The sequence below is a fragment of the Cornus florida genome, unplaced genomic scaffold (genome assembly GCF_030987335.1).
Source record: "Cornus florida cultivar Cherokee Brave unplaced genomic scaffold, ASM3098733v1 CherokeeBrave_3.0.0_Hap2_Chr09, whole genome shotgun sequence".
In the NCBI taxonomy this organism is placed as follows: domain Eukaryota; kingdom Viridiplantae; phylum Streptophyta; class Magnoliopsida; order Cornales; family Cornaceae; genus Cornus; species Cornus florida.
The window spans coordinates 82,758,031-82,776,810 of NW_026775579.1; positions in this window are offsets into that span (position 1 = coordinate 82,758,031).

Here is an 18,780-nt window from a genome sequence, read left to right on the forward strand (position 1 = left end):
TAGGAGGTATATTTCATGGCATGATGATCACGTGCAGTGCCCAAAAAGTGTGTATGTATACTATATACATACACAGACAAGAGATATATATATATACAATTGCATGCACTTGAGGGCTAGCTAGCTACCTTAAATAATTCCCATTCCTAGCTTTATAATGTCTTGTTTGTCTCCTATATAAATTAATATATATTCTATGGGACATCTTTATTATATAGTATGCTTTCAATTATCATATTCTTATTAAATCATATTTAATATATTTAGAGGAATTGTGTTTCAGGCGGTACCGAGACTCTATGATCTATCTAATGCCATTATATAATTATATATTGTTCCTCTTTTTTATTGCCCATTATATATATATAAAGGATAATATATATAGCTAATAAAACAAAACGAATGGGACCCAATCAACCACTAATTACATTCAGCATTCCCATCGAGCACTTTGGGTAGTAGGTCCAGCCTTTAAAAATCAATCCAAGAACCAACTAGTTACTAGTGTGAACCGTACTATTGGGTTTGTTTTTTTATCTGATGTGTAGCTCTTCAAGTTATGTCTATGTACTATTACCATTATATATACAGTTGCTTAATCTTTCGAAAAGAAAAAAAGGAAAGAAAAAAAAGTTTTGTCATGCCACTATCTTTTGGAAGTGTACAAAATTTGCTCTTTATGTTCATAGTGAGTGCTTCACGAATGTGTCATAAACTTTTCTCATTGGGATACATGCATTCTTCTCTTTGATCTACACAAGTTCATTCACCATCAAAATGTTGTGCACAATACTTTCACACACACACACATATATCATAGTTTGAAGTCGCAGTGGAGTGAATTCGGACTAATATCAATATAAATCAGTCGAATCAACCAGTTCATAGAAATGTATAACAGTATCGAACTCTTAAAAAAAAAGTTACGAGCCGATCAATATGACGAATCATAATATATATATATATATATATATATATATATATATATATTGTAAGGTATAATTGTATTGATAATGCTTGAATGTACAAGGATATATGGTGATCAGGTGAAAAAAGGTCCAAAAACCACATAGTAAAAATGTAGTAGCAGTAACAAAATTGGAGGTTTGAAATACATGCAAATCAGGATCCTCTTGCCTTGCTTTTAATTTTTCTCTCGTAATCCAATGGATATAATAACACCATTTCATCAATAAAAAGTTAAGATTGGTTGAAAATAATGAAGATGATCCTATATTCCTGAAATACCTGCACATGTCACATCTGCACCCAATACGTTTCTCAAAAATATTAAAATTCTTTTATGTTCATTATAAAATAATTGGATTGCCCATTATGTTGTGCATCAAAACGGTATAGTTTTAACGCATAAGATGAACATCGGTTCTCTTATGAGTAGGAAGGAAATTGGGTTCGTTTCATGATTCGTCGTATCTTTCGATACGCGATATTTTTTTAAGTTCGATATGCGATTCGTATAAATCAATTTATACTGATTATGTCCAAATCCATTACACTGTTACCGTAACTAATACTGCGAACCATAGTTCATAATTAACCTCCTATCTATCCGGTACAAGTTCCTACAAAATGATAAATGGTAAAATCATTCATTGGTATTATAGTAAAATTTTGAATAAAAAACCCATTAGAATGTGAATTGGTAAAAAAAAAATAAAAAATTAGTGTTGAGAATTATACTTGTCACACTATTCTCCCACTCTTAGCATATCATATAATTGCACTTTTAGTGACATACAGTAAAGTCTAATTGAAATTAAGTTTTGTTATGTACAAATTCTTTTGAACTGCTTCTTTATTGTTTAAAAGGAACTGGAAGACATAAAATAAAAAAAGATAAAAGAAAAAGGAGAGGAATAAATCATTGCAAAGAATTTAACTTGTAAATCAAAATTGGGTTTATAATAATATACTTAAAGCTTTCTAGAACGTTGATATTCCCTTACTCCCCAAAAGGAGACTGCAGGAGAGAGATAGCAAAAAAAAAAAAAAAAAAAAAAAAAGCCTCCCTCAAAATGACACGTGTCCCACTACCCACATCCTTTGTAGCTTGCAAGAGTTGGATATCACTAGGAGCCGTAGATCTGAATTCGAACGATCCAGATCTCCCCATTGGGAATTTTCTTTCCACAAGCTGTGTCAGCACACCATTGATTCTCAGTATGTAGTCCCATCAACTGCTAATTTGTTTTGTCTTGTTCATTCATCACTCTTATAGTCTTATATCTCTCCCTTTCTCATGTTAGCATGAGAGCTAAGGTAGGACCCAACATTTGAATTATAATGTTGTTGGTCAAAAGTGTCACCTTCATATATTTTGTATGTTGATTCAATTTCAATCACTCAGCCAGGTAAAAATAAAAAATAAAAAAATTCATTTCATGATGATTAACAAATCGTCAAAATTCAAATAGAAAGGAATCACTAAAACTAGAAATCCTATTATTAATTTAAGGCATGTTTGTTATGCGTTTTATATTTTGTGTTTTGTTTTAATTTAAAAATAAAATATATGTTTTATTGTAAAGTGTTATGAATAATAATTGAAAGTATATTTGATAATTAACGTTCATTGCAAAACTTTAAGAAGTAAAAAAATAAAATCGTGTTTGGTAAAAAAGTGTTGTATGTTTGAAAATTATAATGGTTAGTTTAAAAATATTATTTAAGAATTTTTCAAAATAGAAAAATTACTATTCATTGTTACAGTACCAAACGTTATAATGTAGAAACATATAAAAATATGATATTGGAGTTTTGATTTTTTGCCACTATTCACGAAATGTTTCAACACTATACAAAACAAAATAGTTTTTATCAAACATGTTTTTCTGATATTTATTGTTACAATACTGGACAAAAACAAAACGTATACCAAACAGATCCTTAATGAGCTATTACGCAATATTGATCTCTATTAATCAAACCTAGTTATAAGTTAATTGAGTAAAGAATGACGTCATTACAATGTCATCCATCATAATAATGTCATTCCATGTTAATATAAATACAGTTGGATATATGAGACTTTCGAACTCTATATTACAACTCATTATCAAATTCTAATATGCATTTTCACGATTAACCCAATTAATTCTCTCATCGGACTCTATCTAATATCCTAGTTCAAATTTGGTGGTGAAGTAAAAAATATGAAGTATGATTAATTACCAAAATTGTTTAATTAATAACTTTCATTACAAATTCAAGAAATTAATAACCGACATAACAGATTATCAATAGAAAAATGATATTTGAATTGAAAATTTTGGCTTCTAAAGCCAATCGAATGACTGATTTGCCCTTGAAATATATCTAAGATATGAAAGTCCTTCGTTCGGTATTGTAGGTCGGAATTCCCGACGAATGTGACAGTGTTTGTTGTCAAAATCAACTGTTGGAAGCATGGGTTGTGACAGTTGTTAGTAGGAGTATTTTCTTTAGTAAACACATGCAAAGTATAAGCAGTTGGTTTTGAATGTCACAATCCTATATTGAGTTTCGATCAGTAGCTACTAGTATGAGGATATATAAATATCTGAGCGTGAATGATCGAGTTCGTGCAATTGGTTGGTCAAAATTATACTACATCCTATATATAACTGATGTTAAGTTGTACCAACTTCTATATGAGAAAGAATTCAAGACCACTTCAATTATTGCTTAGATTCCCCTTCTGCTGTAAACAAATTCAAACACAGTAATAGGTCAACACTTACCATGACAAATGGTAGCTATATATATATATATACATATATATATATATAGTAACATAAAGGAAAAATAACAAAAGAAATTATGTAACTATCACATTGTAAGTCGCGGTAACTGTGATTTCATTATTTCTATATTAAAATGGAATTTATATTATTTGTTTTTAATATTATAGTGTATTTTATAATTTTTCAATAATTGGGGTGTTTAGGACTTTGCTCGGACTAATTTATGGGACTCGTATAAGACAACCATTTACACGAATCGAATAAAACTCGAACTATGTCAACAGTCGTGGCCCAAAAAAATTATTTGAACATAAAAAAAATCGAACTTGTGTATTGTATATTTTACTAAGCTGAAATGATATTATTATTTCGGAGCTCCACACTAACTAGCACGTGCATGTCATAGGCGTAGGGTTAACAAGTGATAACATAATAGTAAAAAAAAAAAATGTAGTTAACATTAAAATAATAATAATAAATAAATAAGAAATGATGTAACTAGCATGTTGCAAGTCACGATCATTGTGATTCCGCGGTTCATATATTGGAATTGATTTTTTGTTGCACTTCTTTTATACCGCAATGTGTTGTGCGTTTAATTTCCACAAAAAAATAAAAGTGCCGTGCGTTTTATTTTATTTTTAATTGAGGTACAATATTACTATCTCGAGTTTCTAATTAAATATATATATATATATATATGTAATTAACACACACATCCGTATATATTGCTTAATATTCATGAATATATATATAAACACATATTGTTTGAATCTATGTGTTGTAGCTAGGTAACTAAAAATGCAATCATTCTATGAAGGAAATTAAAGGATGTAAACGAATCAATGAAAGGGACACCTTCCACCTATTTTATTCTGGTCTTTTTTGTCAAAAGATAGCCGGGTTTTCAGGATTTAATGGCATTGACGCCAGTTTCTAATGGACTGTTTATTACATTTTCATATACAGTAAGTCTCTCGCTCTCAAAATAAGATATATATATATCTTTATTTTTTTTCTCTCCTTATGAAGCGTCTTTGACCGAAACTTAAACTGCCACCTTTTAATTAATTATTTTATTTCTTTTTCTCACCGTTTTTTGACCTCTAAAAGCATGCGTATTTCCATAAGCATATGTTAGGTATAGAATTTTCTAGCTGTTAGATTAGTGCATGACGGTATGTTACTCTCAACTCAGGATATATATTTTTTTAATATATTCACGCATGATTTTTAATTTGTCAGCTTAAAATTTTTTATTCTGTCAATAGTTATTAATATAGAATAATTAATATGACAAACATTCTCATATACCTATCCCTTGTAGCAATGTTTTTCTACAACCAGTCCAACATTACTTCTCCAAAAACATAATCTATTATTATTAAAGGTTGAGTGGTAATAAAAATATATAAAATCCTGTTGAAAGTTTTGTAGCAAGTCAAAAATTTATGATATGTATATATATATATATATATAATTGCTACATGCACTGTGTGTGTTCATACTAATTAAATTGCTATATGCACTGCTTAGTTGAGCTGAGGTAAAACCAAATGACCCCTAGTTTTTGGTGGGGCTTTTGAGTGACTGATTTCAGTTCCCGAGTTTTCTTTTGGTATCGGTTAGGGGGATTGGAATGCTTAGACCTTTTTGCTTAGATATCTAATACAATGTCGTAAAAGTAATAATGTTGTTGGGTCGTATAAAATTAAAATTGGTAAAATTAAATAAAATAAAATAAAATTTAGTTCAAGTTTGTGAATTACTTTTCTTCAATTCCACCGACTTCAATTTAAATTCTCCAATTTCATACCGCCAAGCATAGTCTAATCGTAATTTGTAACAAGTTGGCGCTTACTCATTTATTCAAAAGTTCAAGTTGTTGGGTAGTAGTGCATATATATACCTACCTATTTATATCCAATCACTTTCCCAATTGAATCCGATGTGGAACAAATGACTCTTGTTACATTTTCTCCCGTCGAAATTCGTAACACCCTAATTGCGGCTCGAGGCACCCTGTCTACCCCAGTTGTAAATCTGGACGTTCAATCTCCGGACCGAACACTTGACGAAACACCAAATCAAATATTGGATCTAACTCTGACACCAATTGTAACGGGTAAGTACTTACCTATTTACCAAAAAACTCAAATTGTTAGATAATACTGCATACCTACCTGATTCATATCTAATCACTTTTTTCATCCAGATCCGATATGAAACAAATGACTCTTGCTACACAATGTAATTTAGAGATCGAAAGATTAGTACCATATTTAAAATTGGATAGACAATTACCGAATATTTGAGTGGGCACAAGGTTTCAAAGTTCTCAGACCCGGTAATAGCGGAACCTTTTTGTACTGTGTTTAACTCTGAACAGCGTTAAAATTTATGTCTTGAATTTATTTATTTATTGAATGATAAAAAATGGGGGCAGCACCAAAGCGAGTACTAGAGAGCCGCCAAAACGACTTAGAAAATATGACCACAACCAATGTCTCATGTACTAGACGCACGCTTCAAGTATGAAGTTTACAATAATTTAGACTGAAATGTTTGTGTTCTAGGTATTTTATATTATGTACACGTAACTATGTTGGGTTCTAACTATACACTCAATCCATTTGGATTTAAAAACACATACTTTTGTACATTCAACAACATTTTTTTAGTGCCAGCGTGCTGGTGCACCACTAGGCACGGTGCATGATAATTGATAAGTTCACTAGTTTTAATAAAAGGTGTTTGATTTGATTGTTCAATATATACGGACAATGTAGGACCTCTTCATCGTCTTTCTTTGAGACAGTTCACACTGGTGTGGCCGGAGAAGAAGATATAGGATCTTGTGGATGACATGGCAGTACACATACACGTGTCCGGTCCATTCATAATTTTTCGACACATGGCAGTTGAAGGATGGTGACGGGTTGTTGGGTGGCAATAGCAAAACCCTCACCTTTGGTTTGGTGAGGTTTTGAATGGTAGGAGAAGTTCCTAACTATAGGACCACTGAAATTGCCTCTTCAATGGTCATGTATGTACAGGGTTTGATAAGTGTGTTATTCGTTCATGCATGCCATCCATGCAAGGTGGTAAATTTTGTGGGCTAAACAAATTACATGGTTCGCAATATTATCACAGTCGTGATATCGGTATCTATCACTGTGTAACGGATTCAGACAAAATCAATGTAAATTGTCTGATATGGATTGCGTATTGAACTTAGAAAGGGATCGCGTATTGGACAATAAAGCAAACCATGATTCCAACACCTATGAACCCTACGTTATTACTTGCCCAAAACAAAAAAAAATTCTCTATCTTATTCTTCATACATGGTTATGAGTTAATGTGATTAATGAGTAAAAGTGTGAGCGGTATCATGTCTCAATTTTTTTAAGTGCAAAAAATTTTTTTGGGTCCATACTCCCAGACATAATATGGAACTTTATTTATGTATGTTGGCTAGTCAAATGGTTTTGCGTTAGGAAAGAAAATCTCAACTTTGAGAAACAAGGATCTCCTAGTTAATTGACCATCCATAGTTACGTCTTGATCTTGCAAAAAGATGACTAATGATGACAAAAAAAAGATTAAATGTCATGCATCCAAGTGATATATATGCATCAAATATTGTTCATAGGACATTTGGAATAGGGGACCATTGTTCCATCTAGTGCTGTGCAATCTTCCGAATCTTTAATTTTAGTTCTTGCATCATTTTTGCCCTTATGGTCAAATTGAGTAAGTTTACGGCAACCGACAACCGATTCTAATGGAATGATTAATTTGATGACAATGGCGATGACAATAAAGATGATGATATTGATGAGAGACACTATGGTAATGGATATGTAACAGTGTAGTGGAAAGCTACCGATATTGAAATATTATGATGCTACAAATAGGTCATACACTTCCCGCATGACACGAAGTAAGTCCAACAATGAACCATTTTATCATTACGGTTATTGTCAACAGTTAAATGATGTGGGTCCAATAATAAACGAAGTTATCTCATCCTCTAATTGTGCCGCTGACATCTGTCATTCAAAGTATAGGATATGACTGGATGTGTTGATAAATACAGCTAAGAAATGAGATAAGTTAGTCCAGATTCATGTCACCTGTGAGATTTAGTCCATTGAGAACCATATTTATTTGTATATATATATAGTTTTAGATTCAAGAAACAAGTCTATGTTCCTATTACATATGGTTAAAGAGGTGACCTTGACTTGGACTACCCTAACTAGTGCATTCCACTGTGTCGTGATGGATCTATATGTGCAGATTTTCTGTCATAAACTGTTTTGGTTCATGGGGCTAATGGCATGTGTCAAGTTTTGCGACGTTACGTGCCATAATTAACAAAACCCACTAAGGTTCTTTTCTCATTTGACAACAACAGGGAAAAGATTTAATTTTCAAGGTCTTTATTATCGACTTTAATACAATAATTCATGTCATGTATAACGTAGGGCCAAGTGTACAGGTTTAACGTACTGCGCAAAGCTGAACATTATGGCTTGTAAAAGATTCCATTATTCACTATATATATATATATATATATATATATAAATATATATATAATTTAGGGTCTGTTTCGTTTATCGATTAGAAAATAATAAATAATTTTTTTTTCATAGAATTAAAAATTAGAAAAAGTTTTCTTTTAGAAAACTAAATTTTATAATTTTTTCAAAACTGTTTTTTGTTTTTTAGATTTGTAAGAATTATTTTCTAGTGATAAATCAAGCATTTGCTTACCCACCTTTTTTTTTTTTTTTTGTAACTTAGCAGACCATGCGTATTTAAACAGTGTAAAAGATATATACTTGAATTGGTGTTTCTGTACTGAACGATGTGACACCTATTGGATTAAATATTTTTTTTATTATTTTTCTAAAAAGAGAGAATTCGTATCTTATATCGACAAAAAGTCCTTTGACGCTATACACAAAAGACGCAACAAAAATCGATGAATTTTTGTATCATTAATTTTTATCATTGCTTTATTGACTCATGTAACTTGAGAATTTATATATATTTTAAGCGTAATGTAAAATATATATCACAAGAAAAAAATTCTTACAAAGCTGAACATTATGGCTTGCAAGTAACTAGGAGATTCCATTATTCAATATATATATATATATATATATTAGGGTCTGTTTGATTTATCAATTAAAATAAATAAATAGTTTTTTTCCATAGAATTAAAAATTAGAAAAAGTTTTCTTTTAGAAAACTGTCGTTTATAATTTTTTCAAAACTGTTTTTTGTTTCTAAATTTGTAAGAATTATTTTCTAGTGATAAATCAAGTATTTGATTCCATTATTCAATATATATATATATATATAATTTAGGATCTTTTGGGTGATAAATCAAGTATTTGAATAAAGTCGAAGGACTTTTTGTAGAATTCAAAAAATATCTTTAATCCAATAAAGGTCACATCATTCAATACAGAACTATGATCCACCTGTATATATCTTTTTCACTATGTAAATATGCCGCTAATCTATTCACAAAAGATGCAACAAAAATCGATGAATTTTTGTATCATTAATATTTACCATTGTGAGAAATTTATTGACTAGCGTCACTTGAGAATTGATATATATTTTAAGAGTAATGTAAAATTTGATGATAGTCAGTTATCTCACACTGTTGTAATTCCCGCCCACAATTACTGTTAGGGAATCCACGGCTTTGTGAGAGAGACACATGCACGAATAATGCAAGAGCATAACCTTTTTTTTCTTTTCTTTCCTTTCTCTTTCAACTGATCCAAGGCTCAATTAAGTTTTTCCAACTTTAATTTGTTAATTCATTAAATACTGGAATCAAGTTTGAAATTCAACTCATTTATATATTAAATGAACTATTCATAACTTAGAAAATATTGAGTTCAACTTATTTAGCAAGAAAAAAAAAAATTTAAGTTCAACTTGTGTAGGCTCTTGAAAACAACTCTTGTCGGTTTCTTTTTCAACTCATTTAATAAATGATCTACTGGTCATACAATAATTAATATTGAGTTCAACTTTTGTAGGTTCTTTTAATTTTCATTTTCATTTTGAAAAATGTTATGATTAAAAGTAATAAAATATATTAATAAAAATTTAAAACAACCATACAACACTAAATTTTAAAAATAATATGACGATAGTATATATATATTCTAAATGCATGCTAGTATTACCCAAAAAAAAAAAAAATTGCATAAAACATTCGTCAAGAGTCATTACAAATTACTTACATGTATAATAAATTTCAATGCAAGTCTTTAAAGAAAATGAATTGGAGTTGGTAAGTTGGAGTTGATACCATGCTTTAACCGTATTTTTGAGGTCATCATAATATCAACTTCACTAAAATAAAAATTATAAAAATTATTCGACTTTTGAACCCTATATTATAATTCATAATTTAATTACGAGTAAAGTAAAAAAGCACCCAACGTGAATAGCGATATAGGATTACAGGAAGCAAATAAAACAGAATTGTCGAGTATAAACATGGCCATGCTTCCCAACAAGTGCACAAAGCACTGGCCGGTGACATATACTTAATTTCTTGTAAAGGAGATTCGGTTGGCCAAAGCAACAACATTTTGTAAAGCATTATATTTAATTAAATCACACTAAACTCATATATGACCTTCGATACATAGCATTTTAAAGCTTTACAAATATAATAGTCTTAATGTACAAAACAGTCTTAACTTATACAATAGTATATATTATCTACAATGAAAGAATGATAGAAAGCAAGACCCCAGCAAAACACGACTCTTGTGCCATTGTTCTAAGGAGTTTTAAGGCTTTAATAGAATATATATATAATATGTATATATATAATAAAGAATATATATCTTCCATTACTAACTATACATTTTTAAGCCAGCACGACACGTGGGCCTTCTTTCTTTCACGTGGCATTGCTCCGTGAGGTTTTTGTCCATTGCAAAAAATTCTCCATTGTTGCCTCCAGTAGGAGCATGCGCCGTGTCTCAGTGTGGCTAATCATCCTCTCGGATCGGTTAGTGATCATCGCCTTAGTAACATATTGTCTCACCAACTAGCTAGCATTATGTATAATTATAAACATATAAATATGGTTAATAACAAATAATAAAAATAAAAGTGAGATTTATTTTGTGATAAATAAGAAAAATTAAGCAGCAAAGTTTTTTGGGATGGATTAAGGCATAGATATGCAAGATTCCTTGAAAATATTTGTTTACACAATTCGAAGTAGGCTCATTTCTCTCTCACTTCAAATTTTGTTATTTGTAAAGGACAAAATGCTATATATAGTTCCATTCGTTGGGGGGAAAATGCTTAGTTCTAAACTTCAAATTTACAAACCACAAGTAGGTCAACAGATATTAATTACCGAAAAAAAAAATGTAGGTCAACTGATATTGAGGCAACTAAGAAAGCATTTTAGATGTTGAATGGTTGTTCTATTATACTCTCTCCGTCCCATAAAAAGTGTCACTTTTAGGGAACCGTGACTCTCACAAATTGAACTGACACGGTTCCCTAAATATGATACTATTTTTGGAACAGAAGTAGTATACTCTTATTATTTTGCACAGATTTAAGTTACATACTAAATGAATGTCGGACTATGATTTTTTATATGACTACAACTCGATCCCGGGGCCCCACCCCGTGTTCCGCCTAAAATTTCCAGGAGTGACTGCATAAATTGAAATTACACCAGAGTTGGGTAACTTGGGTTGAAAAGTAATTACTCGATTTCATTTTGGACCGAGCTCGTGTTTCTGTGTCAGATAATTCGAAATTCAATTCGAGCTTATTTCGAATTACAAAACTTGACGGACTTGAACATTAAACTCAATATGTGTGTGTGTGTGTGTGTTTGCACTTGATTGGTGATGTAATGGTTTAACTTGGAAATAACCTACTACATGATATAAACTTTTGAGAATATATATATCACTAGCTATTAGTTTTTATACATTTGTGTGGCCTTATCTAATAAATTCAATAGATAAAAAACTTTTTGATTAGATTATAAGGTCTTTATCATGTCATGCCAATATCCGGTCACACTATTAGATCATTATAATGTCATTCCAATATCCTCAATTATTTGCAAAAAAGTTAAGTTATTTCATTTGTTATTACTGCAACTTGAAAGGTCTAAAGGCTTTTAACACTTTGAGTAAAAATTGTGGAGTGTTGGAGAATTCTAAAAAAGTCTAGTAATATGTAAAATAGACAATATACAAAAAGGAAAAAATAAAAAGTTGTGGGTGGTAAACATCTCAAATATTTTTAGAAGAGTTGATTAAGAAGAAAAATAGCTTATATAAAGAGTGGACGTATGATTTGTAACACATAACTAGTAAGTATAGAGCTAGAAGTGAAATAAAATTTATCCATAGTAAACCGTTTGTATTTTTCTCTACCAATGATAATAGGTACTGGATATGTTTTTTACTCAAATTTAGTGTGAATGTGAATGGAAGGAATTGGGATTAAAAACCAGTAAGGTGTACACCTCCACACCACAGAAAAACAAAAACGTTATGTAATATGTATGATCTTATTTGAGTTAATAACATATTTGAATTTCATGGTATACTTATTTATTTTATTTATAATGCACTTTTAAAAATATATAATTTTAAATTTTTTTCTCGTTTATCTTTTTTCTAATTATATTCTATGTCTAACTTTGTTAAACAATAATTTGCCATTTTCTAATTCCTTTTATTATCAAACTCCACAAAGAATTTAATCTAAGAATCAAAGTAATTGAATCATCCGGTTTATAGAATCCATAAGAGCAGACACAATTGAGTTCTCGTATGGGTTGTCTACTTGGAGTGAATAGTTTGAAATTAATCATGCATGTCAGGCGTAAATTCGTTATAATAATGTTAATTTAATTTATAATAATTCTTAATGCATTATTATTCAGGTATTATGTATACTATTGGACCAATTAAAGTCTGACTAGCATTCAATTATAAAACTTATTTTAATAGTATGCAAGTGTTTATCTATTTATGTGTGATGATTATTTACCTAAAATAATGTTTGAGAAGTTTTATATTGCTGTATAATTATATTTAAAATTAACTTAAATTTTTTTATTAAATTAAATATAAGTATTAAACTTTGAAATATAATTCTTAACAGTACTGCAACTTAGATTTTACCTACGTAAGTGCACAGCACTTTTGCTAGTTAACTAAAAAATTGGTATCTATGTAGAATTCTATGTCGACTGAGAAATGTGCGATCCCATCAGGGTGCCTCTCAGAGATGTTCATTTGATACTTGAATCTGATATGTATATATATGTGATATGTCTGTGTAATTTCTCTCGATGTTCATATGATACATGAATCTGACATGTGTATATATATATGTGTGTGTGTGTGTGTGTGATACGTGTATGGGCAATTTTACTGTCATAAACTGTTTAATGTAAAATGTGATATGTGTATGTGCAATATTTCATTAGCCCATGATGGGCTACATATGTGATATGTGTGTGCAATTTTTCTGTCATTAACTGTTTTGGTTCATGGGCTACGTTTCGTTTCATAATTTACAAGGGCCACCAATGTTCTATTCTCAATTGACAATAACAGTGACAAGATTATATTTGCAAGGTCTTAATCAGTGACTTTAATACAATAATTCATTTCATATATAAAATGTAGGCCAAGTGTACAGGTTTAACCTAAGTCACACAACTCGTTTAGAGTGATCCCGCTTTCAAGCTTTACACACAAATTTGCGATTTGAGAGCGAATTCACACAAAATTCGCGAATTGGATTTTTGCAATTCACGAATTTGTTTTTCTAATTCGCCATTTCCATAAAGTTGAAACACCTATATTACCATAAATGCATTTATTACTTACATTATTACTCAATATATAGATTAATTACTTAAATTGCATTGCCCCTGTATAACATTGCTATACTACCATATATATATATATATATATATATAATACATATTTGAAAATATACCACTAAAAAACTTTCTAATTGGACAATATTACAAATAAACTACGCATCTATTAGTGACAAAAAGTAACTTGTTTATTACATATATCATTAATGAAATAAAAAATAATGAATATATTTGCATGTAGATTTAAATAAATAAAAAAATACAAAATACATATGTCATGATCTTATATAATTTTTTTTAAACCTAATACATAGACACTCTCAAAACGTTCCCGCTCTAAAAAAAATTTAGACTTTGACGCTTTCGCTCTCACTCTTGCTATCGCACTCGCTCCCGCTTTATGTGACTTAGGATTTAACTGAGCAAAGCTAAACATTATGGCTTGTAAATAACTTAGAAGATTAACACATTTTAGGGTCTGATTGGTTTACCAATTAGAAAACAATAAACAGTTTTTTTATTTTCTAGAAATTAAAAATTGAAAACTATCTTTTATAAATTTTTCAAAACAGTTTTTTTATTTTTTAAATTTTTAAGAATTATTTTCTGTTTACATATTTAAATATAGAAAAATATATATACATGGATCGAAATTTTGTACCGAATGACGTGACACCTATTGAATTAAAGATTTTAAAAATAAGAAAGAGTAAATTCTTTAAGGTAAAATACAATGACACCTACTAAGTTTTGCTGTAAGGACAATACTCATATACAATATAGTCTATTTTTTAACAATGACACACCCTTGATAGAATTTAGATCCAAACAACACCTTAAAAGATGAAAAAATGGAAATTGTCCATCAATTTTTAACTAATTTTAATTATCAAATATCATAATTGTAAACAGACAATTTTACCCTTATATCAATACCAAGCACAAAAACTCACCTAACTCATTCAGCCCATTCAGATCTGCCATGTAGCCCAGGTGGTGGTCGCGCCTCATCGTTGGGGTAAGTGCATGTGTTCGAGCCATCCATCCCTCTAACTCTAACTCCTCTAACTCATAACATTGCCTTGATAAAATAATAATAATAATAATATAATTATTTAATTTAATTTAATTAAATTAAAAATTCAGCCATATTCCGTTCATTTCTCTCTCTCTCTCTCTCTGCGTTTTCTACAAGCTCATCGTCAAGTCACTGCTTGAACGAATTCGAAGTTCGGAGCGCGTAATTTAACGCTTTGCTCGGGCAATCACCGTGAAATTGTCCGGCGTAGAATGAGCACGGTGGTGGCGACTGGTGCGAGACCGTGTTGACAATAAGCATGATGAACCGAGAGAGTCCGGCCGAACGATCTTGGGGTGGAAACCTAGAATGATGCCCTCTGGGTACCTCTTTTTTTTTTCTTTTTTAACTGAACCAAGGCTCAACTTTTTTTTTCTTTTTTTTTTGTTCATTCATTAAATACACGAATCAATTTTGAATTTCAACTCATTTATTAAATGAACTGGTCATAACTATGAATAATATTGAGCTCAACTTATTTAGCAAGAAAAAAATATTTAAGTTCTATCAACTTGTGTAGGCTCTTGAAAACAGGTCTTGTCACTTTCTTTTTCAATTCATTTAATAAAATGATCTCCTGGTCGATCATACAATAATTAATATTAAGTTCAACTTTTGTAGGCTCTTGAAAAAAAATCTTTCAAGTTTCTTTTTCATTTTGAAAAATGTTATGATTAAATGTAATAAAATATACTAATAAAAATTTAAAACTAATATATAACACTAAATTTTAAAAATATTATGACATTAGTATATTCTAGATGCATGCTAATATTACCCAAAAAAAAATGTATGAAACATTTGTCGAGAGTCAATACAGCTTACTGAGAAATATAATAAATTTTCTTACGAGTATTTAAGGAAAATGATTTAGAATTTTATAGTCCAACTATTTAATGAGAGGTAGAGTTCACGTCATACATGACATCATTGATATTTCTGATGTAAAGGAGATTTGGTTGGGCAAAGCAACAACATTTTGTAATGCCATTATAGTATTTAATTAAATTAAACTAAACTCCCATATGACCTTCGATCCATAGCATTTTAAAGCTTTACAAATATAATAGTCGTAATGTACAAAACAGTCTTGGCTTATATAATAGTATATATTATCTGCAATTAAAGGAAGATAGAAAGCAAGACCCCATGAAAACACTGAGTCTTTGTGCCATTGTACTGAGGAGTTGCAAAGAATCTTCCACAATTCACTATATATATTTTTAAGCAATGCATTGTGTGTGTGTGTGTGTACATATATAAGGTTAATAATTAAAAGAAAAATTAAGAGTGAGATCTATTTAGTGATAAGATGAAGAAGACATAGTTGTTTGACATACCTCCAAGTGTACCAGTAAAATAATGAAAATTAGTTATCATAGATGGTAAGAATTGAAGAGACCAACCAAAGTTAACATTATGGGAAGAGATAATTAGAAAATATTTATATATAAATAAATAAAATTCTAACATGAGACAAGAATTGTGATAAAAAAAATTAAATTAAAAGAGGGGGGGGGGGGGAGGGGGGGAATGAAGTCATTGACATCCTGTGGTTTTGGTTGACCATACGTGCACTTGCTTGTCATCAAAGTATGATTCTCATGTATATATTCTTTTTATGATAAAAATATCTAGCTAACTTCGATTTTTTTTTTTTTTTGACAAATAACCATTTTATGGAGGTTATATTCACTCCTCTTTTCTACAATTTCACTTCACTTTTTTTTTTCTTTTAAAAAAATAACAAAAAGTCCTTAAAATCATTAATACCCTTTTCACATATATATATATATATATATTTTTAAAAAAAAACTTTAAAAAATCATGTATAATGAACACTCCATACCAAACATTTTTCTATTGTTCCCACGTACAAATCATGTTTCATGCTTTCAAGCCACTATCCAAAGCAACAAGATTGTTTTCATGGATCGATCCAAACAAGGCAGTACACATTGATTGCCTAGCTTCAACTGGGTGGATGAAGAGGATGTGTATTTTTAAGAATGTTATGCATTGATTGTGGCTCAAAATTTATGTATTTTTAAGAATGTTGTCCCCAACAATGCAAACACCAATTAAATTAGAGGACAAATCAAAACAAAAACATGGCTGGTAGACATTCACTAACTAATCAAGAAAAAATGTTACCATCGGACCTAGACGTGTTGTATACAACCTCCACTTCCGCACAAGAGAGCTCGAGTGTCTAGCTCCCTAAAGGAACAAAATGAGTGTATTTAGCAAGATCCTTACTTACTTGGACGCTAATGCTAACAAGTTATGTGTACCATAAGTAGAAGGAAAGAAACAATCGGGATCAGTGTTTTCCTTATAACCTTGTGGCTTTCAACTTCTAGGTGGAGTGACATGTTTCTGATGTTAATTGGAGCGGGTGTATTTAAGAAAAGGATAGTTGTGGTATGTAAGAAAAAATAATTATCTATTTACAAAATTAGAGATAAAGTATCATGTTACTCAAGTGATAAAGAGTTAGACATTAAGTGTCTCTTATTAGGTTCGAATCACTTTCTCCTTAACCCCCACTAACTCTTAACCATTACTTGCATGAGATATTGAACTTTCATCCATTTGTTATTGAAAATTGATTTTTTTGACCTAATAGTCTAACCATAAGCCAAAAACTTTAGTCTTATTCCATAAGAAACTTTCAGCTAGACTCTTAGGTTAAACTATTATGTCATTCCAATATCTTCAATTATTTTAGTTGTGAAAAAAATTATGCTTATTTTATTTGTTCTAGAGGTCTAAATTTTTTCACTTGGGCAGAGAATACGTTGAGAGTTATGTAAAGTTGTAATATTTTAGAAGAGAACTGTGGAGAGTAATCTTGGTAACTGATTGTAATGTATTTTAACCATAAATTTCGGAGGAGGATAGCCTATATATAAGGGGTGGGCGTGTCATTTGTAATCAACAACCTGTGAGAGCTAATGCAGAAGTAAGGAATGGAATCTAACCATGAGAATATGTTTTTGATTCTTTCAGAAGGTGGCTTGAAGGATTTCACGATTAGGTAACACGATCTATAAAATTGTAATTAGGAAGAAATTAATGTTTTATAAATTTGATTTCCTCAATCCGAGTGGGGATCTTAATTTCATATATATTTCTTCACAATTTTAAAATTTTTTTTTTTGTCTCTTTCTGATCTATACAATTTAAAAACCGTATCCTACCTTTCAATAAATTTTTTTTTTTTGTTGGTAAAGTACAGAAACACCCCCTGAGGTTTGTCAAAAGGACACGCATATGAAAGTTCGACTATTTTTTTACAATAACACCCCTCCAAGTTTGAAAAATGGACAAAGAGACCCTGAAGATGGTAAATTGACCTTACTACCCTTTGAAATAAAATTAACATTTTAATTGACTTAAATACCCTTAGATTAAACCTTAACCCAAACCCATCTCAAACCCACCTGTGTGTTCTGTTATCGCGTACAACATCAAATGCACTCCAATATTCTAAGCTCTACTCATCTAACAATTCTTATGGAACACTTCATATACTCTGTTTCCTCAAATTCAAAAATTGAGAGAGAAAAAGAGATGAGTGGCACAAAGAGCTTGGTAAAAGCAGCGTTGCGAGTCCTGAACACGACCGATCCAGTTGAGAAGGCCCAACTCGACGATGAAGTGGCCAACAAATGGCTTCAAAGTCTCATTACTTAAACCCTACGATCCGTTCCAAACTCTGACTCATCTTACAATTCTTTGTTTGCAGTTGATTTTCTTCTACTTCAAAGTTTCAGCCACTGGTACCGGGCAAGTTCTTCTCCACATGGTCGTCGATCTACTATTAGTTCGTCGTCACCGAAGTGGGTTTGTCTTCGCCGAACTCAACCTTACCCCAAATGACTGCAGTCAAACATTAAGGCTTTGCTGAGGCTGCGGGTGGACATTAGGGCTTCACGACCGGAGATGGAGAGGTTGAGGAGGGTGGTGGCGGCATTTTCTTGGGAGATTAGAGAGAGAGAGAATAAAGGGTTTCAGCGATGTAGGGT